Source organism: Dasypus novemcinctus, chromosome 4 (assembly GCF_030445035.2).
Source record: "Dasypus novemcinctus isolate mDasNov1 chromosome 4, mDasNov1.1.hap2, whole genome shotgun sequence".
In the NCBI taxonomy this organism is placed as follows: domain Eukaryota; kingdom Metazoa; phylum Chordata; class Mammalia; order Cingulata; family Dasypodidae; genus Dasypus; species Dasypus novemcinctus.
The window spans coordinates 43,473,300-43,497,723 of record NC_080676.1 but is presented as its reverse complement, the minus strand read 5'-3'; the positions used below and the strand labels follow the sequence as shown (position 1 = coordinate 43,497,723).

The window sequence follows — 24,424 nt, the reverse complement described above, 5'->3', positions numbered from 1 at the left end:
GCACAAAGGTGGTTCCATCATGTCCAGCGTTGGTCTCTGGGCGATCTGGGCACTGGCGCACCTCCCCGAGTTCCCCCACCCCAGCAGCAAAGCGCGAAAAGCCTGGCAGAGTCCCAATGCCAGGAAACGCCCAGACACCCAATTGCAACCAAGACCCGCACTCCTCGGGTGGGCGCTAAGGCAAACTCTCCCGCGACGCTGATCCAACATCAGTTCTCCCGGGCCTAACTCAACCAATTCAATGTGACTGAATCTCTCCTCCTCGCACGGGAGGTAAAGTTGCAGCCCATCCCTAAATAATGCTCTGACACTCACTTTTCAGCAAGAGCAGCACTGGGGAAAGAGTCGCTAAACCCGAGAAGCTGGTCCCGGCGGCTCAAGGTCCCACCCCCGTTAGTGAGTGGCAGCTGGCTCTCCCAATGGGAGAGGAGAACAGCTCCTGGCGGCGTTGAGCGCGGGATGGCATCAAGCTCGGGAAGTTAAAGACTCACCCGCCCCACGCCTCTCTTAAGGCCAATAACACTGCTCAGAGGGAAGGTTCAAAAGCTAGGCAGAGAGAAACCGTAACGTTTATGACGGCGGGATAAAGACCCTTTCCCACAGAATGCCATGCCTTTGTGAAATGATTATAAGGAATCGTCCCTTGAATATAGACTGCTGTGACTGTTGGGCGAGCGCTGCCCCTGCCGAAAGTGAGAGGAGAGCAGAAAGTGCAAGAAAGTCAATGTGGCTACCCCGAGGCTTGTAGCACCACGCTCTACAGGACCTGGAAGTAAGAGGAGGACTCCCACCCCATAAAATGACAGGCAATAAGGTAAAGCAGCATTGTGTTAATTTTGAAACTGGCTTTGTGAAAATGAATAAGGAAATTGTTCATGTCAGTGAATATACAGAGTATTCTTAGGATGTTGGGTGTAGTGATCATAGTTAAAAAGCCTCTATTTGTCTAGCCAGTGGATAGTTCATTTGGCTGCTAAAAGATGGGCTTGAAAGATGTTTGCCCTGTTTTCTAACTAGACTAATTGTCTAACTAGACTAATTGTCAAATAGTGGAACTCATGAAGAATGAGAGCTGATGGGAAGTGCAGTATTTCTTAGCCTTGTGAATCTACCCAGAACTTGAAAAAAATGAGCTAAGCACTGGGCTGAGGGGCTGAAGACCTGGGTTCTCATTCTGAATATGCTAAGTAATGTGCTGTGTGTGCTGGAGACAGGCAGCTTGCCTGTGGGGACCTGTTTCTTTAACTGAAAAATGAAGGGATTGTACTAAGATCTGCCCTCAAGTTTCCTTTAAGTTTGAAAACTCTATGATTCAGTGCACCCCTGGTTTTTTCCACAGTTGAGTGCAAATTCATCTTTGGTTTAGCTTTTCCGAGCACACGGTTTAGAGAAGAACGATAAAAGCTTCTCCTCCTTCCTGGAAAGCACTGATCTGATGTCAGTGGGGGATCCCTGTTTTCTACTCTGACTCTGGGCTTGGATGGAAGGAGTGGGGAGCCCTTAGCCTATTTTTCTCTCTGGGACTGGAGAGGCTAGTTTAGCCAAGGATGTGAAGAGGACTTCCAACAAAAGAGAAAAGACTCTGTTAAGTCTAGTATGGTGAAGTTGAACCAAACTTCAGGCAGCCCACAACATTGTCAAATATCCATAATCACCCACAGAAGAAAGACACCATCCAGGTCTCCAGCACTATTCCCCTGTCCTCTCAGGCTTGGCAAGGCCTGCTGCTCTCATGGTGAAAACTGATGCACATGTTTTGGCCCAAAGAACAACCCTTTTCAGGTGATGGACGATGGCCAGCACACATTTCGAACATTCACATGCTGCAGGATCTTACACCTTTCCTTGTAGTCTAATGCTGTACGAGAAGCAGGAGGGGCAATGACAGATTCATAAGAGGCACCCAACAAGGGCTTATACGCTCCTCATTCATTAACCACTTTGCTAAGTTCTTTCTATATGATGGTAATTGTGTTTTGGCACTGGTGATAGGAAGAGGAACAAGGTAGCAGTCTTGCCCTCAAGGATCTGACATCAGATCAGCGCTTTCCTATGGCTCATTCCCTTCGTGTATTTAAAGAGCTGCTTAGATATGTTTATGTAAGAATGGTCTTGCAGGCCCTTTATTTTTTTATTAGCTGAAGGACATTTGAAATTATGTTAAGGTACTTTAAAGTAACACATTTTTATCATTATAAAATAAAGCATGCCTATTGCATAAATTATAAGAACACCATAATTCTACCATGAAGACAAAGCTGCTGAGAACACCTTGGAGAATTTCTTCTAGCCCTTGTTTATGCATATTATTCATATAGGGCATCCTTCTAATGAGGCGAATGTCTTTGTCAGGTTTCTTTCATCATAACAGGATGTCAAGTCTCCCCCTCACTCAGTTGACTTTAGCACATAGGACTTTGCACAGCCTAGATGAGCTATATTCCAGGTACTTGTGGGATAGTACCAGCTCAGGTCACTGCCACTGAATAGTGACCAAATCACCACTGAGAGGAATGACACAGGAGGAAGATGGCCCAAAGGACATGCTGTTTCTCAGTTATGCTTTGGTGTGATGTTAGCCTCTTTGAGCACATTGTGAAATATGGCTCCCTGCAACTTAGTTTTGAACACTGTTCTTCCTTTTACACACTGAACTCTATGAGGACCCATAGGAGAAAGTTTCTTCAGGGCTCAGTACCTTCTCAAGGTTCATTGTGCAGTTTTAATCTTTGGAATTCATCAGCCGTGTACCTGATTGTTTTCCCTGCTTTGTACTGGCTGTTAGAAAATTCATTGCTAAGTGTGTGTTTCACTTTGAGCAAGGATTTGGTAGCCAGCATATGAATTTTGTACACCAACTTCATTCCTGGCCTCATCTTAAATTGCCCAATCTTTTTTCTTGTATACTTTTTTATACTTTTGTTAAAAATATTTATGTAACCAATTTAAAACCTTTGGTGCAGAAGTCAAGCTAGTGTTAAAATGTGTCTATTTTTAGCCTGCAGAATATTTTCGTTTTGAATAGTTGCCAGCATGTAAACATTGGAGAATTTTATATAACCATTCACATTTCTGGCTTCTGTTAAAAAATTAAAGTTAAACCAACACTAGTCTCACATTTTCACCCATGAGATGGGACAAATGCTCTCCTGCTTCACAATCCTTATTACTTCCTATTAACCTCTATTTTTTTCCTCCAGTCATCAGGGTACTTCTTGCCTCCTTCACTTATTTGTTCCTGCCTCGTATCAGTCTGCCAAAGGGTGCCAATACAAAGTACCAGAAATCTGTTAGTTTTTATAAAGGATGTTTACTTGGGTAAAATGCTTATAATCCCAAGGCTGTGGACATTCCAACTCAAGGTACTATAATAGCTACTTTCTCACCAAACTCAGCTGCCACCTGTTGAAGCAAGGTGACGGGCGATCTCAGCAAGGGTTCAGCCTTCCCTTCTGTGTATCCTCATGCTAAGCTGTAGGCTGCCAGAGGGCTCATTTGTTTCTAGGTCTTCTATATCAGTTTCAACTGTTCTGTTCTCTTCTCAAGGTCAGCTGCACACTATCAGGTGAAAGACTCATTTCTCCACAGAGCCTCAAGATCAAAAATGACAGAGCTCTCTCTGTTCCCCTATGTCTTCTTAAGAGAGTGTCCATTTCATATCAGACCCAGCAAGGGGCAGACACTCAACCTGAGTCAAGTCCTCTGACAGTCCAATCTAGCTTATGAACATAATTTTTCTCTTTTTTGAATTCATAAAATAATCTCAAACTGTCACATGCCTGGTTCCATTTGCCACTAAATCTGTGACAACTCTTTTATAGATATTGTCATCTATAAATAAAATTATCCATGTTTATATGGGTATAACACATAATTGGTATGACCCCATTTGAATACCTAACAAATGTTTTAAAGGAAAAACAAACAAAAACAATATATCTGGCACATTTGAAATACTGGAGCTATTTTTCTTTATTTCCTCAGGTAATAGAATCCCATTATAGACATGTGTTGACCACACTGGATGATCAAAAGGCCACCAATGAATATACTATCAACAGCACAGAGGACGTGCCCACAGTCCCACACCCAGTGGACCCCATCCCAACCATTGGGCCAAGGAAGAGAGTATGGAGTTTGCTCTCCAGATCACCATGCTCTGGTTCCTGTCTGTATACAGCTTTGCAAATGGTGGAATGATTGTGTCATTATTTGGTGGGTTGCTTGGGGACAAGCTTGAAAGGTAGGAAAATTTCATAAATAAGTATTAAACACAGAAACTTTAATATATTGGTTTTGCTAGACTTTGTTTAGAAAGATAAGCTCTTTCCTTTTGTGGGACAGTTTTAGAGTTTTTTGTCCAATTCATGATCTATAATGCAGGTCCATGTTAGATCAGGTCAATGGAGAAAGTTGTTGCAACAATCTAGTTAACTGTTGAAATATTTACAGCAAAGGTAGGTTTGTTGTATATTTCTAGATAAGTGCTTTGATTCTCTGCTTTCTAAGTTATAAACCGTGTTAGGAAACCACTCCGCAAATGGTTAAGTCAGGAACTCAAGAGAAGAGCCAAGATTGGAATTTTTAACTTGGGAGTCTGCTGTTTCCTTTAGCAAATCACTCCATTTCTCAATTGTCCAATTTTTCATTTTCAAATGACAGTTTAGCATTTGCATCAGCCAAGGCCTTGGGTCCTTTCAATATCCCAAACTCACAGCTGCCCAGTGTACTTAGTATGGAGGTTCTAGCTGCTACTACTGCTATCCCAAAGCCCCAACCAGGGATGAAGCAGTGGCGTCATTTCTCAACTCTGGTTTCTATTAGGTGTTTTGGATGAAAAGCTCAGTGGAACTCTTTTACCCTGAAGTATCACTTAATCATGACATACTAAAAGACATAGGGATTTCACCCCTATATAGAGAGGAAGTAAAATCAGAAAATCAAATAATTATTGCTTTCTTTAGATTCATTTCCTGCTCATTGAGCTGTTTTTCTGTACTAATTGCATTTTCTGAATGTAAAAACAATATAGGCCAGATATGGAAAATTTAGAAAAACACAAAAGCCTTTAAAGGTGTAAATAAATATCAGGCAACTAGCTTAATAATTCTGGATTACAATTCATTTACCAATTGGAGTACAAATTATAATTTTTATCTCTCTAGTTGTTAAATTCTGATAACTTCTTCCTCTTATATCAGAGCTTTTACATAATAAGAGTATAAGAAGTAGTATTAAATAAAGGGTATCATGGTAACCCAAATTTTTTTCTCATTCTTTTATGAAAGGGACTTTCCTTTACCATAAAAGAAAATGATCATTTTCTCAAATATTTACCAACTTAATGGTGTTTAGTCAAACTTTAAATCAGAATCAATATATACAGAATTCTTAAACATCAATTTCCATTTGTACCAATCTGTCATAAGCAGTGAATGGGGACTTTTCTAGAGTATAACTAAAGAAAATTAAATTAAGCAAAATTAAATTAATTTTTAAAATATGGACAAACCAATTCTTTTAGATGTTACTGATATTTTATACTTCTTCCCATCCCTGAAGATAAAGCTAAACCATTGTTTACCCTCATTTAGAAATGAAATTTTGACAGGTGTGGTAATTTATCTTAGAACATTTCATTAGTGTCCTCATCTTGGAACCAGGATGCAGGTTCTCTTAAGCCTTACGATTTAGTATCATAATAATCAGACACCAAAACAATGTCAAATGGCCATTTATCTAGTGGTCTACAGTAAACTAAAAGTGAGACTTCTTCCAGTTCCCAGCAGAAAAATGATCCTTCTTGAAAAACAACCCTAAAATTCAAAATTTCAACTTTAAAATTAAGAAAAAAGAGTTCAAACTATCCCATAAAACAATTTTTTTTTCCTGGGGAGAATCACTAGGAGATGACATGATTTTTCCTTATTGCCAGGGTCATTTCACTACCAATTAAAAATGAATAAGTAAAAATGTATTCCTTCCATTATTGCTAAAGGAAGTCTTTGTTTGCACTTACATAATAGTACATAATGTCTATAGCCAGCATTTAATTGTTTCAGGTTTGCAAGTGGAGTTTTTCCAGGGGCTGTGTGCTTACAATTTAAAAAGCCCATATGAGGGCCAGGCAGAACATGGTCTGGGCAACCCACACATGAGTCAAGGAAGGCATACATAGCTTTCCTTTGAATACACGTGCATGCTTTCTTATAAAAAATGGTAGAAATTTAATGGAACTGATGAAAATGATGCATTAAACTTTGCTTTCACACAGAAAAAGTCCTAGTGCTATCATTTACTGTGTGAAAATGAGCAAGTTGTTTGGAGTCTCTAAAACATTTTCCCGCATCTACAATGTGAGAACAAATAATACCTCTATTTCCCCTGCCTTAAGGTAGTTGGTAATTGTTTACCATTTATTTCCATCAGATGATTTGTATTGGTTTCTTATTGCTGTTTTTCCAAATGACCACAAATTCAATGGCTCAAACCTCACAAGTTACTGTCTTACAGTTGTGGAGGTCAGAAGTTGAAATCAGGCTACCATCAAGGTGTCAGTAGGGCTGGACCCTTCTGGAGGCTCTGAGGGGAGAATGTCTGTCATCATTCCTTGCCTTTTTCCAGCTTCTTGTGGGCACCTCTATTCCTTATTTTTGGTCTGTTCTTCCATCTTCAAAGTGCACCACTCCAATCTCTACTTCTGTCATCAAGTCACCTTCTCTTCTGCAGTAGTATTTCCCTCTGCCTCCCTCTTAAAAGTTTACTCGTGATTATATCATTGTATCTACCTGTACAGACTAGATTAATCTCAAAATATTCTCAACTTAATTGGATTTGTAAAATCCCTTTTGCCATATTCACAAAGTCTGGGAATTGGAAGTGCATTATTTAGCCTACCTCCTGGTTTTCATATAATTATTGCTGTATGAGATTATATAGTATTTTTTTTTTAGGTACCAGTGCAGGAATTGAACCCAGGACCTTATGTGTACCTCAGATGTGGGAAGCAGGCATTCAATCACTTGAGCTACATCTGTTTCCCTCTCTATTTTTTAAAACTTCTGCTGTTAACTATAGCTGCTTAGAAAAAGTTCACCCAGCAATGTTTGAAACATTGAACCCTATTTGTTTCTGAGGTGCAAAAACAAATACTATACAGTGGGTTGTATGAACAACAGGAATTTATTGGCCCATGGTTTCAGATGTCAGAAGGCTTGCATCCTCCTGAATCTGCATGTTCTGGCTGTCCGACAATCTTGGGGCTCCTTGGCTTTTCCATCACACAGCAATGCTCATGGTGGTGTCATCTGCATTCTTCTCCGGGTTCTCTTAACTTCCAGCTTCTGGCTGCTCCCCATGGCTCCTACCTCTGTCCAATTTTCTTGCTTATAAGGACTTCAGCATATTGGATTAAGGCCCATTCTTGTTCAGTCTAGGCACAAACTAAATACCAATTTGTGTTATCATTATAATAATTAATAACATCTTCAATGGTCCTATTTACAAATGGGTTCATATCCACAAGACCAGGGTTTGGAACCTGAACATGCCTTTTTTGGAACATGATTTAATCCCAACAAGAGCATAATAATGAGGTGTTTACCTTTCTTCATGAAGCAAACATTTCCACACCTACTCACTCGAATTCTTTTATTGGCCTTAATAAAGCTTAATGTCATCTACTTAACTTATAGAAGGTTTTTGTGTATCTCACTTTCCTATCACAGAAATAAAAACATGACATACTTGCAAATGCGTTTCAGTTTTCATATGCTGAATTTTGAAATGATATTTTTTTTTACTAAGGCCTGTTTTATTATATAGTTGGTTGAATTTATTCCTAGATCCTGGAAATATGCTGCATACAACATAAATAATTCTCTACAATAAGGCTTAAAGTAAAAGTATGTATTAATTTACTTCCACATAATTCTCACAAAAGGAAAATTAACATTGAAAGTTCCTCTCATTATCTGCAACTAAAAACCTGTACCATTAAAAAAACAACAACAAAGATCTTGGAATCTCAGATTTACAACTATAAAATTTAATTTAGCTTTTACTAAAGAAGTATCATTTAAATCAATCAACTTGTAACAAACTTAATTAGTAACTGTCTTAGTCAGCCAAAGGGTTTACTGATGCAAAGTACCGGAAATCTGTTGGCTTTTATAAAGGGTATTTATTTCGGGTAAAAGCATCCATTTACTTGGCCCTAAAGAGTCCAACTCAAGGCTGTTTTCTCACCAAATTCTGTTGCCACATGTTGAAGGAAGATGGCGGGTAATCTCTGCCTGGTTTCTTGGGCCTTACCAGCTGCTCTGGTCTCTTCACAAGGTTAGCTGTAAACTATCAGCTGAATGACTTTTTTTCCCAGGGCCACTGGATCAAAGCTGACAGAGTTCTCTTCTGTAGTATCTGATCCCGTTCCCTCTCTTCCTGTGTCTCCAGGATCAAAACGGACAAAGATCTCTCTTTTCTTCTGTCTGTCTTCTTGAGTGCATGCTGATTAATAGCAGCACATCACCGGGTAGGACTTAACCTGTGTTATACCCTACTGACTGGAGGAATCAATGCCCTAATTTAACATAATTTAATCAAAGACATCTCAGCTGAATCAATACAATCAAAGGGTATCATGCCAAGAGGAAAAGACCAGTTTACAAACATAATCTTTCTTTATTGGAATGCATAAATAATATCAAACTGCCACATAACTGTTTGAAAGAATGTCTGAAGTGTTAAACTAGTCATCACCAGTACTGAATTGTCTCTATGCAAAGGTGAAGGGCAAGCTTGTGTAACCAAGATTCTCCCATCATCAATATTCTTTTTTGTCTCAGGTTTAGTTCATAGTTAAGTCAAAGCAATACTCTGGTTTAAAGTTCCTTAAGTAGTTTTTACAGTAAAATTAAAATAGTCACTCAGGTTAATATCTCAGCATGCTCTGAAAGTAAACAAATTTATCAAGTTTCAGTGCTGAATGTATAATCCTTGCTTTTTCAAATTTCAGAATCAGAGCTCTGTGGGTAGCTAACTGTCTTGCGTTAGTTGGAGCTCTCTTGATGGGCCTATGGAAACTGGGACCGTCTCATATTCTTATCATTTCAGGAAGAGGCATATCAAGACTCTATTTTGGTAAGTCTCTCACACACACACATCTTTGTCTGAGATATTCTAAAATAAGATGTGGTAACATGCAAGGATTTTTTTCTTTTGATTCTAAAGTAGTGTCACCAAAGAGAAAGGTAATAGAACAAAGTCAAAGTCCTGGGTCAGGGCACGTAGAGACCAGTAAATTGGAATTGTGATGCTATGTTCTTGTCCATGGCAATGACACCATTACTAAATGTAAACTCTCGGACAAATTACTTAACTCTGGCTCTCAGTTTCCTCCTCACTTAAATGAAGATGATAATAACATATACTTCATGGAGTGGTTGTGAGAATGCATATAAAATGTTGAAGATAGAATCAGACATACAGTGAGGGTTCAAGAGATGCCAGCTGTTATTACTCCTGATTGGCAGTGAAAGGGAGAAGACTGCGACATCCAGAAACCCAAACTCTGCCCTTCAGGTCTAACTGGATACTTGAGCTTCTGTACCTCTTACCTGTCAAGACTTTGACACCCCGGGCCCATCTGTCAGTCCATCTTTCCTGACTCTATCTGATTTCACATGTGGCTGGGTGAAGTGGTAAAGTCGTGGTGACTGAAGGGAGAGAGAATCGGGCAGAAGGAGATAGACAATTACTGACCAGGAGCTCAAGGTGGAGGAAGATGACTCCTCTGTGAATTTCACATTCGAATAGCAGGAATCATTCATTTGTGGAAACAGCTTTTCAAACTTCTCAAAGCAACGGATCAGCAGAGGCATGAGCAGGAGGGTCGCTCAGCTCTAAAGCCAATCACCAAATCTTTAACCTCTAATGCCAAGGAAGCCTGATCCTGACTGCTCAGGGATGAGGTTTTAACCCATCATCCTATAATTGTAGCAGCCTTTCAAAGTACTAATATCCATGGGTCATGCTTAGTGCCCAATCTCCCCAACAAGCACACACACACTATTTTATGCAGTCTTCTTTGTAAATAGGTGTGACCTCTGGCTTTGTGAGTGTACATGCTTGTGTGTATTCTTGTTGGGGGAGCACAAAATTTCACATTACATATTTATAACACTTTAACCTGTAGAACAGAAGTGTTGTAAGTGATCAGTTGAAGCACAAGTCTAAAATATCCTGAAGTTAATAACTTAATGAAATGTCTTTTCATATTGTCAGTGTTAATACAAATAACTGAAGGTCAGGGTAGCTTTACAAGGTGAAAAATCAGCACACACAGTAGAGAGAGCTTTGGGTTCAGAGTGAATCAATTCTGGCACTGTCTCTGTCTCTTTCTGTCTGACCTTTGATAAATTAACTCAGAACCTTGCTTTCCTTCCTGAAAAATGCAGATAATAACCCATAACACAGAGACCATCCATTTCCTTTGATAGGTAATCTCTTAAAAGGAATTCTCTAATAAATCTAATTTTTATTTACTTAAGAAAATGCCAGATAATGAATTCACTCTTTACTTATTCATAGTCTCTGACCTTTTTATGCAATATTTCCAACATGACTGAATACATCCGCATTTAAGAAAGCGACAGAAGGCAGAAGTGACTAGTGTGTTTCAATTTTTTTTTGTATTCTTTTAATCAACAAAAGACCTTCCTCAAATAAAATCTATTCTGAAGTCTATACTGAGTAAGAATAAGAAGGAGTTGGGTTGCTCTGGGTGAAGTGATTGGGGGAAAGGATCTCCAGAGTCCCTGGTTCCTTAACCTCTTCCCATCTATCTACACCCCACCACCCCCTAACAGTGGTCTGGAGGCACCACCACATTGTGCAAACTCAAATAGAGCCTGTAGTTCTCATGCCAAGGCTCTATTGCACTGTGACCTTGGACAAGTCATTTCCCACCTCTCTCAAGTGAAAATGTCAATCTACATATTTTCTAACCCACTTTAATCTCATGAGTTTAGATTAAGAATGTTATCAAAGCATTTTTCACTCTCTTTTCTGAAGACAATCTAATGTATTATGATCTAAACTAAATAATATTTAAATAGACTTTAGCTAATTAAGACAATGTTGTGAAGGATTACCAAATCCATGACTAACCATTTCTTTCTATTCCCATTTCCAACAACAACTTCATTTGGGGTCTTACCAACAATATATATTTTTTTGGATAATGCTTCCATGGCTGGAAATGAGCTTTTCCCTCCAATGGATTCAGGGGATTTTCAGTCAGGATATTGATTGGATTTACAGAAAATCATTATTTCTGAGATAGTACTGGTTGTACTGTAACTTTTATGTTCCTATTTCTTGCAAGGATTATATCAGTCCTGGTTCCAATGTACATTAGTGAAATTGCTCCCACCTCTCTCAGGGGCACTCTTGGCACCTTCCACCAGCTGGCCATCGTCACAGGCAGTCTTATTAGTCAGGTAAAAACACCCCATCCCCTACTTCATCCATCCTCTCCCTCTCTGTCTGCTCTCACTGGATCAGCACAAAGAGAAAAACCAAATCCACCAGTGGTGGTGAAGGTGATGTGGAGACACAGGCTTTTTGTTCAAAGCTAAATTTTTACCACTCCCCACTTTTCTCCTTGGAGTTGTGGAGTGGGCCCTGGACCTGACCTGAGGAGCCTCCAGCCAGTCTTGAAGTTCTGGAGCTATTTATTTGAGAATTAAAATATTCTATTCAGATTTCAAGGAATGGGAAATTTCAATATTTGGCACCGGGATATTCTTCACTTTCAGAATTATTACTGGAAATCTAATATGTACATGACGACCAGAGCAGTTCTTGTTTAGCTGCTGGGAGCCTGCACCCTACTAGCCCCTGGTCTCACAGGGACTCCATGGAACTCAGCCCTGGGCTCCTCAGGGGCAGTCTGTGAGTTACAGAGTAGGGACCACAAAGCTGGTTCTCATCAGAGTAATCGTCCTTTGAATGAATCCCATTCTGTCTAAGTTCTCAGAAAGAATTTTTAAACAAAAGTCCACAATTATTCATGATTTTAAAATAGCATTATTCCATCTCATTGCCTGGAGAACACAGTTGTGTGTTTCTTTCAATATCAAATATGTTTTTAAAAGTTTGTTTGATTCCCATCTTAAATGTTCCAGTGGAATTGGTAAAATCATTTACATTAATAGGTGAACTGTTTGTAAAACACATAAATCTAATTTAGTTAAGGCAAGGTACATTAGTAAAAGTTTCTATCTTGTGCATATCTGAACCAAAGCTGTTAGGAAATATTATTAAATAGCCTACGTGCTTCTTCAACAATTTGTTATAAAAGGCAGCCCCAAAGTGTTTTGCAGTTGATATGCTTCTTACCTACTGTTTCAGATTATTGGCCTCTGCTTTGTCCTTGGCAATCAGGATCTGTGGCTCATCCTGCTTGGCCTATCTGTGGTGCCAGTTGCCCTACAGTCTCTGCTGCTCTTCTTCTGTCCAGAAAGCCCCAGATACCTTTATATCAAGGTGGATGAGGAAGTCAAACAAAGGATAGTAAGTATGGGAGTTGGGTTTTTTCTTACCTATTGTTTTAGAATTTTCAGCTTATGTAAAAAGATTCATGAATGGTTGCTCTTGAAATTGGTAGCAATGCCTTTCAAATGAAGGCAGTGGTTACATGAAGAAGAGTGTGTAAAATCACTTTAATGTGATTGCTCCATGTTATTTTTTTTTTACGAATTTTATTACTTTATTTTTTTCAAGGTTAAAGAACAAATCTTTTGCAACAGTTTGAAATGAAAAGATACCTTTTAGAGTTTGACTTTGAAAAAGCAAAATGTTAAAAGTTGACAGGTTTGAACATTATGCTCTTTTTTAAAAATGAGAAGACTTGTTTTTCTTAAACAACAAAGGACAAAATAAGGTTAAAGTACAACTCCATGCCATTTTGCACTCATAAGCATTTACTCCAGCCCAAACCAGAAACCAACATGGAAGATATTGGATATAGTCAGAAGTTTCTACAAGACCCTTCCAACTTTGTGCTTCTTAAAAAGTAAGGATCACAGTTTTCTTTGTCTTGAAATGAAACCAAATCTGCTTTCTGTTGATATTAACCAAAGAGCAGAATTTAATTGAACAAAAAGTAATCTCTTATACCTATACTATTAAGTGCTCAAAAGGGCCAAAAGACCTCTAGTTCTTTTATTAACAAAATAAAATTATTTATTTATTTTTTAAACTGAGTTGATTCAATGTGATCATTTTTGGGGACAGGCTTGAAGAGACTCAGAAGTTCTGATGATGTCACCAAAGACATCACTGACATGAGAAGAGAAAAGGAAAATGCATCATGTGAACAGGAAGTCTCCATAATTAAACTCTTCACAAAGTCCAGCTACTGGAAGCCCATTCTAGTAGCAGTGATGCTCCACATGAATCAGCAATTTTATGAAACCAATGTAGTAAGTTTAAGAACGCCATCTAACTCTTCAGAGCAAAGTAAAATTAGGTAGAGAGGGTAAGGGGTAGAAGTTTAAGTAGTTAAAAGACATTTTAAAATGTTGACATCACATGTTTTACTAAACAAATATGTATTGAGCATGCATTAATTTTCTTTGTGTTGCCTCAACTACTGTTTAAAACTAGCTTCAGTTATTAAAAAATGTCTAAAAGCAATGGTATTATATATACATTAAGATGAAGGGGAGAAAAAGGTAAAAGATAATAAAATAAATAAATATAAAAAGAGGGGAGCAGATGTGGCTCAAGCAATTGAGTGCCTGCCTCCCACATGGGAAGTCCCAGGTTCTGTCCCTGGTACCTCCAAAAAGCAAACAAACAAACAAAAACAAACAACAATCAAACAATCTAAAAATTCTACTCAGGAGAGCTGATGTGGCTCAGTGGTTGAGCACTGGCTTCCCACATGCAAGGTCCAAGGATCAGTCCCCAGCCCAAGCACCTAAAGAAAAAAGAAAAATCAACATCTAAAAACTCAGAATTATAAGAGGCTTAGAGAATTGAGTATCAAATTCAGGACTTCTGATAACGAGGGCCAAAAAATTCTCTGCCTCATGATACCCCACTTAAAGGCAGTATACCAAATAGGCAGGTATAAAGCTCCAGCCATCCAGCAAATTTTGTACCATTTGGGAAGATGGCACACATAGTATACAAGAGTGAACTGGCATGATCATGGTCAGTAAGGGTAGATAAGGCATGATTGAAAAGCATCCTGAAAAATAAAGTAGCTAGCTTTCTGGTTTTCAGTTGAAACCCCTACATTATATAGACTAGAATATTTCTGCTAACTATTAGGAACAGGAAAAAATTGTAAGCATTTTTTAAGTAACTAGATAAAGGATATTACTTATCCCTTTTCATTGATGTTAAAATGTGATTCAGCTTCTGCCATAGTGTACTGCACCAATCTGAGATCCACAAGGGACACTTTGAGGGAGAATGAGAGATGGACAGAGATTGAGGGGAAGCAAAGGAAGTAATTCCCATCAGTTCAAGAAATAGGAGCCGAGAACCTCACTGTACAAGCCATATACTGCTCTGCTATAATATCTGCCCCCTTTAAGGGGACTGTGATATTCAATTTTGTCTAATAACTCTGCATAACTTTGGGACTCAGAGATAAAAATGGTGCCTTTTGTCTCCACTCTACCTCAATATACAATAGTTTATATGAACCTCTCTGCCTCCTGTTCCAGCACAGTGTCTGACTTGGAGAGGCATCCAGGAAATGCTGACTCTGAGGTTGATGGGAAGCCTAAAAATGGGATAGTTCACTGCATGCTGTCAGCCACTACTCACTGAACACATAGTCTATGAAGTCCTCCTGCACCAGCCCTGTCTGCTGGAAAAGGTACCAGCAACAGGACATGTTTATTTGGGAAAGACAGGTAGACCAAATGACTTAAATGACTATTGTAAACATAACAAAATAATAAAGGTCTATTAGGGAGGATGTGAACCAGGTTTCTCTATCTCCACTGAGACAAATGGAAAACATTGGATTAAAAGTGATAGCATCCAGAACTCTTGCACATGTTGGTGGGAACATAAAATTGACACTTCTTGGGAAATTGTTTGACAGTATCTACCAAAGATGAACACATACATGCACTGTGGCCCAGTAATTCTATTCCTAGATATAAATATGTTTTTACCTAACCAGAAGAATTGTACTAAATGTCCATAACAACATTATTCTTAATCTCTCGCACTGGCAGCTACCCAAATGTGCATAAATAGTAGAATTGGTAAATAAATTGTGGTATATCAATACCATACAAGACTATATACCAATGATAATGAACAGTTTACAAATCCATGCAATGATATGGATGATTTTTACAAAAGTAATGTTCAAGAGAAGTAAGGCACAAAATAAAACATGTATAAAGTACAAGACTAAGCAAAATTTAACTATGTTATTAGAAGTGCAATTGTAGTGTGCTACACACAATGGGTTGAAGGATATATATGGGTTCTGGAGGGTTTTAAATTTTTTTCTTCATCTCTGTGGTGATTACTTGGGTGTGTACAGTTTGTGAAAATTAATTGAAATTTACACTTCTGATATGTGCACTTTTTACATGTATGTTAGACTTGAAAAAAAAGTTTAAACAGTTGAAAATTATAAGAGAAAGAAAATACAGTAGCAGAGTTTTCTGGTAAATAAGAGACTTTTTTTTAAAGATTTTTTCATTTCGCCCCACCCCACCCTCTTTCCCTCCTTTGTTTTCTCGCTATGTCCATTTGCTGTGTGTTTTTCTGTGTCTGCTTGTATTCTCATTAGGCAGCTTTGGGAACTGATCCTAGGACCTTCCAGAGTGGAAGAGAGGTGATTACTCCCTTGCACCAACTCAGCTCCCCTGTTCTGCTTCGTCTTATTATTTTTTCTCCTCTTTGTCTCTTGTTGCATTGTCTTCCTACACCAGCTCTCTGTATCAGCCGGCACTTCTGTGCAGGGTAGCTTTCCTGTGCAAGGCAGCATTCCCACACAGGGTAGCACTCCTGTGTGGGGCCACATTACCACATGGGCCGGCACTCTGTGTGGGCCAGATTGCTGCATAGGCCAGCTTGCCCTCACCAGGAGGCCCTGGGCATTGACCCCTGGAACTCCTATATGGTAGAAGGGAGCCCAATTGATTGAACCACATCTGTTTCCCAGAAAAGAAAAGACTTTTAAGCTATCAGAAGGTGTTGAACACTGAAGAAAGACTGTGGATTCTCCATCCTGGAAGGAGAGGGTGGACAAAATCTCTGAAGTTCTAGGTACCTAAAATATTTGTTACTTTAAGTCCATATGTAGTAGATTCCTTGATTAAGGCTAAACTGTTTTTTTTTTTTTTTTTGCTTTTCAGATTTTTTACTACTCACCCACATTTTTGAGATAGCTGGAATCAGCCGTCCTGATTATGCAATGACTGGAGTTGGTATTGTTAACGTAGTTTTCACTGTTGTCTCTGTAAGTAGTCTAGATAAATACTTCAATTGTCCCCTGTCCCATAAACGGGGAAACTTTTGATTGCAAGAGGGACAATGATTTTTCTCCATGTGCACTGGATATGTACAACCAAGAGGGTTATGAGAAGAAGTACTAATTGTGATAACCCAGCCACACTTGTGGATAAGTCCTATTATGATTAGGCATAACTGAGAAGGTGGATATTGTTATTGCCGTCTCTTGGGATGCAATTTAGTCACTGACTTGTGAATGAAGAACTCACTTGGGGGCACAGAGGACCTTTCCCTGTATAAAGCCCTGGGTTTCTTCTCCTTCAGTGTGTACTTATGCCCCTGGGAATCAGCCCATGCCTTGTCATTTCTATCGATATTGGCTTTTCAACCTAGGTTCCTCTCCTTTGATGATACCCATGAGTTTTTATCCTGATGGTTCTTGGGGAAATTTTTTTTTTAATTTATTGGGATTTTAACTAAATAAGTAGAGGAAAATAAACATGGTCCTTTCTAAAAATTTAAATTATCCTTATTCACAGATGACATGATTCTATACATTGAAAATTCCGAAGAATCCATATGAAACCTGCTAGAACTAATAAATTATTTCAGCTCAGTTGCAGGATACAAGGAAGACACGCAAAAGTCAGTTAAATTTCTAAACACAAATAATGAACAATCTGAAAAGGAAATTTTAAAAATTCAATTACAATAGCATATAATATAATCAAATATCTAGGAACAAATTTAACCAGAGAGGTAAATGACTTGTACACTGACAACTACAAAACATTGTTGAAAGAAATGAAAGAAGATCTAAATAAATGGAAAGACATCCCATGATCATGGATTGGAAGGTATACTATTGTTAAGATGTCAATACTACCTAAAGTGATCTACAAATTCAGTGCAATCCCTATCAAAATTCCAGCAGCCTTTTTTTTTTGGCAGAAATGGAAAAGCTAGCCCACAAAATCATATGAAATTGCAAAGGGCCCTGAATAACAAAAAGAATCTTGGAAAAGAAAAACAAAGTTGGAGGATTTCCTGTTTTCAAAACTGAATGAAAATCTACAGTGAGTAGAACAGTATGGTTCTGTCATAAAATAGACATTTAGACTGATGGAATACAAGTGAGACTCCAGAGAGAAATCCATACATCTATGGCCACTAGACTGTCAACAAGGGTGCCAAGTCAATTCAATGGGCAAAAGAATAGTCTGTTCAATAAATAGTGTTAGGACAACTGGAAATCCACAGACAAATAAATGAATGTGGACCCATGCCATTCAACATGTACAAAAACTAATTATAAATGGATCAACATCTTAAATATAAGTGCAAATACTACAAAACTAACACAAGAAAACATAGGGAAAAAGTCTTCAGGACATTATAGTGGGCAACAGACATTTCAATTTTATACAAAAAGCATAAGGAACAAAAATAGTTAGATAAAATGGACTTCTTCAAAATTAAAGACTTTTAAGCATCAAGGATATTATCAAGAAAGTAAACAACAACCTACAGAATGGGAGAAAATATTTGGAAACCGTATATCTGATAAGGGTTTAATATCCAGAATATATAAAGAAAGCCTACAACTCAGCAACAAAAAGACAAACAACCTAATTTTAAAAGGGTCAGAGGTTTGCCTAGACATTTCTCCAAAGATGTTCAAATGGCCCATAAGTATATGAAACCATGTTCAATATCGTTAGCCATTAAAGAAATGCAAATTAAAACTGCAGTGAGATAGCAATTCACACCAACTAAGATGGCTATTAAAAAAAAAAACATAAAAAGAAATGTTGAGGATGCAGAGAATTAGAACCCCTCATACATATTCATGGCAATGTAAAATGGTATAGCCACAGTGAAAAATTGTTTGGTGGTTCCTGAAAAAGTCAAACATAGAATTACCATGTGACCTGGCAATCCAGATTGCTTTAACGTTCAAAACTTACAATAAGGATAGTCCATCAGTCACTCAGTCCCCTTTTCCAGAGTTAACCAATGTTAAGTAATTCTGTGTATCCTTACAAATTAATATATGCCAATAGAAAAAATGCTGATAATATTTATTTCACTAATTAGAAGGAACAAACCAAATGAGTATGGAGGAAAATAGAGAGACTTTCCTAACTCCATTCTGAATTGTGGTCTCTATTCCATATGAATTTCCATTTAATGGGTCTGTGGAAGTGATCCTGTAATAGCAGAGAGAAAACATGGAAAGAAATATGTAGAAAACTGGATGCAACAGGGACCTGGAGGAGAAGCAGTTACCAGTAAACAGCAAACTCTAGCTTGTCAGGGTGTAGGTGATACACAACAAAAATTAGGGTTATAGTTGGGCAAACACTTCTAACTACTGACAAGCAACAAATCTCACACCCACTCTATAGTGCTCATCTAGCCTACTTCAAAGAGAGAACCTAATTCAATTTTCAAGGCATGCGGTTTTAGAGTTTATTGGGAAAATAAAAATCTTCTCAATGAAGGAGATAATTTTTCAGAAACTGAAGAAACACATAGTAAAAACCCTTAATCCTGAGACTGCTTCTATTTTCTTGGTGGCTTGAAACAGAGTCATCAAGTCAGCACTGAAAGTTACAATTTTCAGAGAAATTTTAAGATATAGTTTGTTTTTCCCCCTTCTTTCTCATGCTATCTGAAGTACGAATATACCTCTGAGATAAAAGGGGGTTTCTCTGTAGGTAAAAATAAATATTTCCCAGGTATTTTCAGAGCCAAAGTTCAATATACTAAGGGTGTCATTGCTATTGACACACCAAAAGACTGGTGTGCCTAGTCAATTTACTCAGCAAGGTGAGAAATTGTCACAGGTAGTCCTTTTTGTGAGTCACCAGCTTTAAGTCGGCAAAGGTCTATCAGCAAACTCTATGTGAGCTCATCGTAAATCTTAACCATTAATATAAAGGTCAACAGGCCCAAAGAAATCAATGACATAGCTGCTGAAATAGGATAAAAAAGACTTTAACACTTTGCTAAAGGCTATCTTTTCAAATGAATTACTTCACATCTAGCACCAGATACATTTAGCCACACCAGAAAAGCACAGACCTGAGGATTATGGTAAAAGGCTTAAATTAAGCATGTCAGGTGAATGGTCATGAGTTGACTTTATTAGCAGTCAGAATATTGGATGGAAATAGTTAATAACTAACTTGTTTCAAGATTCTGTGTTAATTATAACTGGACAATTATCAGAAGAGAAATTTATGACATTTTATGCTGAACCTTCCTGTTTAAATATGCAGGAAATCTATTGGGAGTGATCCAGAATGTATACCATCTGAACTTTGTACCCAAAGTGATAATCCTAGAGTGGCAGTACAGCTATGATTCTACCTCTAGAAAGGCCTAATGCACACAATGTGACTCAGTTAAACAGGTGTTTGTCAATTACCTCTGTTTACTGAGACCAGCTCTGGGCAGAGCTGACCCTCCTAGATCTCTATTTCTAAAATGGAATAATAGGACTGCCTCCTTCCAGGTACTTTTGGAAGAAAAGAACTTTTTAAGTCTAAAGTCAGTATTTGGTGACCTATAAAACTAAGAAATATATTTTTAACTTCCCTAGGTATTCTTTGTGGAGAAGAGAGGGAGATGCTTTCTGCTTAATATTGGACTCAATGGGACATTTTTGTGTGCCATCTTGATGTCGGTGGGATTTTGTCCACAAGTAAGTTTCATATCCACACTGAGCTTTTTGGTGACCATATGATAGCAATTCTTTGTTCAAGGTTAAAGTGCTTTGTATGTCAAAAGCATTTGAAATTGACTTATGAAATGAAGCCAGAGGACTGGCATATCACACTAAGGAGCTATATAAAGAAAAGGGGACAACTAGGTTCTTAGGGTTATAGATTGTGTAGCTGGATTTTGTCTAGGTCCTTGGCTAAACTGCAAGAAATGAATTTCAAAAGCATGCCATGTTGATTAGGCCAGTAATTTACTAAGGTAGGGTGGGAAGTGAAATAGGTGAAAATAACGGATCATGGGTCCCAGATGAAGAAGGGGCTGAAAGGTGATGAAAAGGGCCAATTTACAGATTACAATTGCCCGTTATAGAGCATAAATGCCCAAGTTTTACTTGCATTTTGATCTATGCTAGGGTGAAGAAGGCTTGAATAGGGGTTTAAAGGCAAGAGAGTTCTGGTTCAGCCTTTGTGCTTACTTTTTAAACCATTAATTATTTCCACCCCTTTGCTAATGTCATAGGAGAAGTCCCAGCTGTTCGCTGTTTTGATTGATTACCCCACCCACCAGTCCCCCAGGAGGGCCTATGATAAGGCCCCTGGAGGATATCCGGGGCTTCTCCTGGCTTCCTGAAGATATCTTGTTCCAAATAGGAGTTCTCTTGAAGGTTTTCCAGCAGCCATCTCAGGGGTATTGAGGACGTGTGTTCAATGGTGGCAGTTTGTCTGCCAGGTTCTAGATCCGTCTATGGATTCCCTATCTGGTCTGCTTCAACTGGACATCAGCATGTAAATTGTGCTTGTTACCTGAGAGGCTGTGTACAACATGATTAGAGCACAGCCCCGGGGTTAGCTCCGAGCATGTCCTAATCCCAGCTCTGCCACGTGGCTGCCTGCTTCACTTCAGGCAAGTACCTGAAACTGTTCTGAGTCCAGTGCCTTCCTCTCCTATTTCACAGGATGGTCATACATCCAGTCCAGAAACCTGATATGGGGAAGAGCAAAGGCCAGTGGACTCTTGCCTCATCTTTTTCACAGGAAAATGTTAAGCATCATATAAATTCTCCAAACTGAGTATTTGCCCTAATGATGCTCAAAAGATTTATCCTCAGTCTACGATAACTGTAGTTGATTTTACATAAGCACATCAGTAAGAGAGCTGTGTCACCTCTATACTCAGTGGAAAGCTACTTAGCTAAAGGACAACCCACCCAAATATCCAAGTTCCAACTTTCATGTTCCCTGGGTTTCAGTTTGCCTGGATGAGTTATGTGAGCTTGGTGGCCATCTTCTTCTTCGCCTGTTTCTTTGGAATTGGGCCAGGCCCCATGCCTTGGTTCATGGTGGCTGAGTTTTTCACTCAAGGACCACACCCTGCTGCTTTAGCACTAGCTGCATTCAGCAACTGGACCTGCATTTTCATCGTAGCCCTGTCTTTGACTTACATTATGGTAAGCAGCCTTATACTGTGCAAATTTACTGAACAAAGATAGGGTCAAACAGCTGCTAATTGGAACTCTGTGTTTCTTTTCTCTGCAGGACTTCAATGGACTTTATATATTTTTGTACCTGTTGTTTCTCTTCCCTTTATCATTTGTTAAAATTCTAGAAACCAAGGGAAAGTCCTTCCAAGAAATTGCGGCAGTATGGTGGCTCGTTTCAAGGGTCAATAGCTGAGGAAGAAATGGAATACCTTGGAGCTACAGAGACTGTGTAAAGACTACCTGTTTTTTGAGAGGTTTTTAAAATTAGGATTCCTTGAGAATTTTATTTCTACATACATTTTCAAGTATTATTTTACCTTTTTATTTTTTAACATATTTTTTTCTTTTTTTTTCTTTTTTATTTTTTAAAGATACTTAGAATACATAAATATGGCATAAAAAATATAGGAGATTCCCATATGCCCCTTTCCCTGCCCCTCTCACATTTTCCCACAATAACAACATTCTTCATTGATTAACACATTTTGGACTATTGCCACTAAGCAAGGATTATAGTTAACATTGTAGTTTACACTCTCTCCCACACAATTTTCTAAGTTATGACAAAATATATAATGGCCTGTATCTGTCATTGCAATGTCATTTAGGACATTTCCCAAGTCCCCAAAATGCCCCTGTATTATACCTATTTTTCCCTCTCCCTGTCCTCAAACCTCCTGTCGTCACTGCCTCCACATCAATGATATAAATTCTTCCATTATTAGAATCACAATAAGTCTATAGTAGAATAACAGTGAGTCTACTCTAGTCCATCGTTCATTCCCCAATTCTGATGATTCAGGGATGGTGATGTCCACTCTGCCTCAAACTGAGAGGAGGCTTATATTCCGTGAGACAGATGGATGGAGCTATTTTGCTTTGCAGTTGCAGATTCTCTCTGTTCCTTGGGATGGTCGTTGTCCATCATCATCTCTTGTTACTTGTCCTGGGTGAGTCCAGTGACCTGGAGAGGAGGTGTTGCAATACTGTTGAGATTCTGGGCCCAGCTGGCACATGGACAGCCCAAAGATTTAAATCTCTTGACCATACACCTGTCAACTCTGGTACTAGCTATAGGTTCAAATAGAAGAGGCAGAATAGCCTTGTGTAGGGAGTCCAACTCTGTCATACCAGGAAGCATAAATTCCAAAGTAGGGCCCACTTGCAGGGGACCAAACTCCTGAACTGATAGCCCTGCCAATAGTGTCTGGAGATTTCCAGATCCCTCAGGAGCCCCGCTATTTGAGGCATTATTTGCTGTGGCAGTCAGTCAGAACTTTTCAAATGAAAAGAAGATTTTAGGTAAATTTTATGGCCAGATTTTGGAATAAAGGGTGGTCAGATAAAATACAGGTATTCAATTACATTTGAATTTCAGATGAACATCCAGCAACTTTTTAGTGATAGTCTCTTTCAAATATCTCATGAGATTATGAAACTCAAATTTAATTGGGCATCTTGTGTTTTCATTTGTTAAATATGGAAAACTTAGTAAAACTATATTTTTAAAAAGGTGGCATGATGCAGTATTGATAAATTGACATAATACAATTAAAAACTCAAACAGTTTATCCATTGTTTATTCACAACTATGGGAAAGTAATCAAAACTTAATAAAGAAGACATTTCAAACAAGGGGAAACCATACAGCTTAATAAATCCTACTAAACATCTATTTGCTAGTTGGAAAAAATAAAGTTGAATACATATCTCACATTAGCCAACAAAATAGCTGCATATGGAGAGAAAGGCCAAATTAAAAAAAAAAAAAAAAGAAAAAAACTAAACACAAAGAGCCAAAAGAAAATTTAGATGAATATTTTTCTAACCTTGGAGAGTGAAACATCTTTCTAAATAAAAGCAAAGGAAAACACAGCAAAGGAAAAAATCTGATAGTTTTACTATCTAAACATCAAAAACTTCCATATATTTTTAAATTAAAAGTAAATAAAGTGGAAAGAAATTACAACATATATGACACAGTGCAAAATTATCTTAATGTCTAAAACTGAGAGGCTATATTCCTTTCCTGTCAAATTGCTAAAGCTATTAAAAATAGTACAAGCATGGTTGAGAAAGGTGCTAAAAAACATGGTCTTCATACACTGCTGATAGAAGGAATAAAAAGAAACTCACTATATATATCAAAAAGACTGAAAATAAAATATTATGAATATTAAAATACTGCAGAATCATAATTTGGGAGAATGTTAGCTGACTTTGGAAAAGTACTCATGATGTATTAAGTGAAAAAGCAGTTTGCCAAACAACTTGTTCATTATGATCCAAATGCTTGTAAAACAAACACAAAATTTATCTTTATAACAAATGTCTGAAAGAAAATTCACCTAAATGTTACTATGAATGATTATCTCTGTGGTAGGATCATGATTTGTATACTTCTTTATGCATCTATGCATTTCCCACAATTTGTGAAATAAATTGGTTAAGCACTGTATATTTTAAAAGTCATTTTTTAATTTTTGAAGTAATTTCCAGTTCAGATCAAGATGAGGTAAATGACTACCTACTAAAGACTCTGGATACATTTTTAAAATAATCACCTGAGGTCTCTGAAATGTAAACAAATCAGGTAGCTTGAGGAGGGGAGACCAAAACTTGCACAGTTGACCCCTATGAGAATGAGTTCCTTTTTTTTCCTGCTGTTTGGTCTCATTGCTTTCATTTGAGCAGGCCCATGTCATATAAGGTCAAGGC

The 24,424-nt window shown here is 38.1% G+C and overlaps 1 pseudogene; it reads left to right on the top strand.

Annotated features, from left to right (window-relative positions):
• The first annotated feature begins 496 nt into the window (after nucleotides 1-496).
• LOC131278203 (solute carrier family 2, facilitated glucose transporter member 2-like) lies at nucleotides 497-24,161 on the top strand (annotated as a pseudogene).
• Nucleotides 24,162-24,424: the final 263 nt, after the last annotated feature.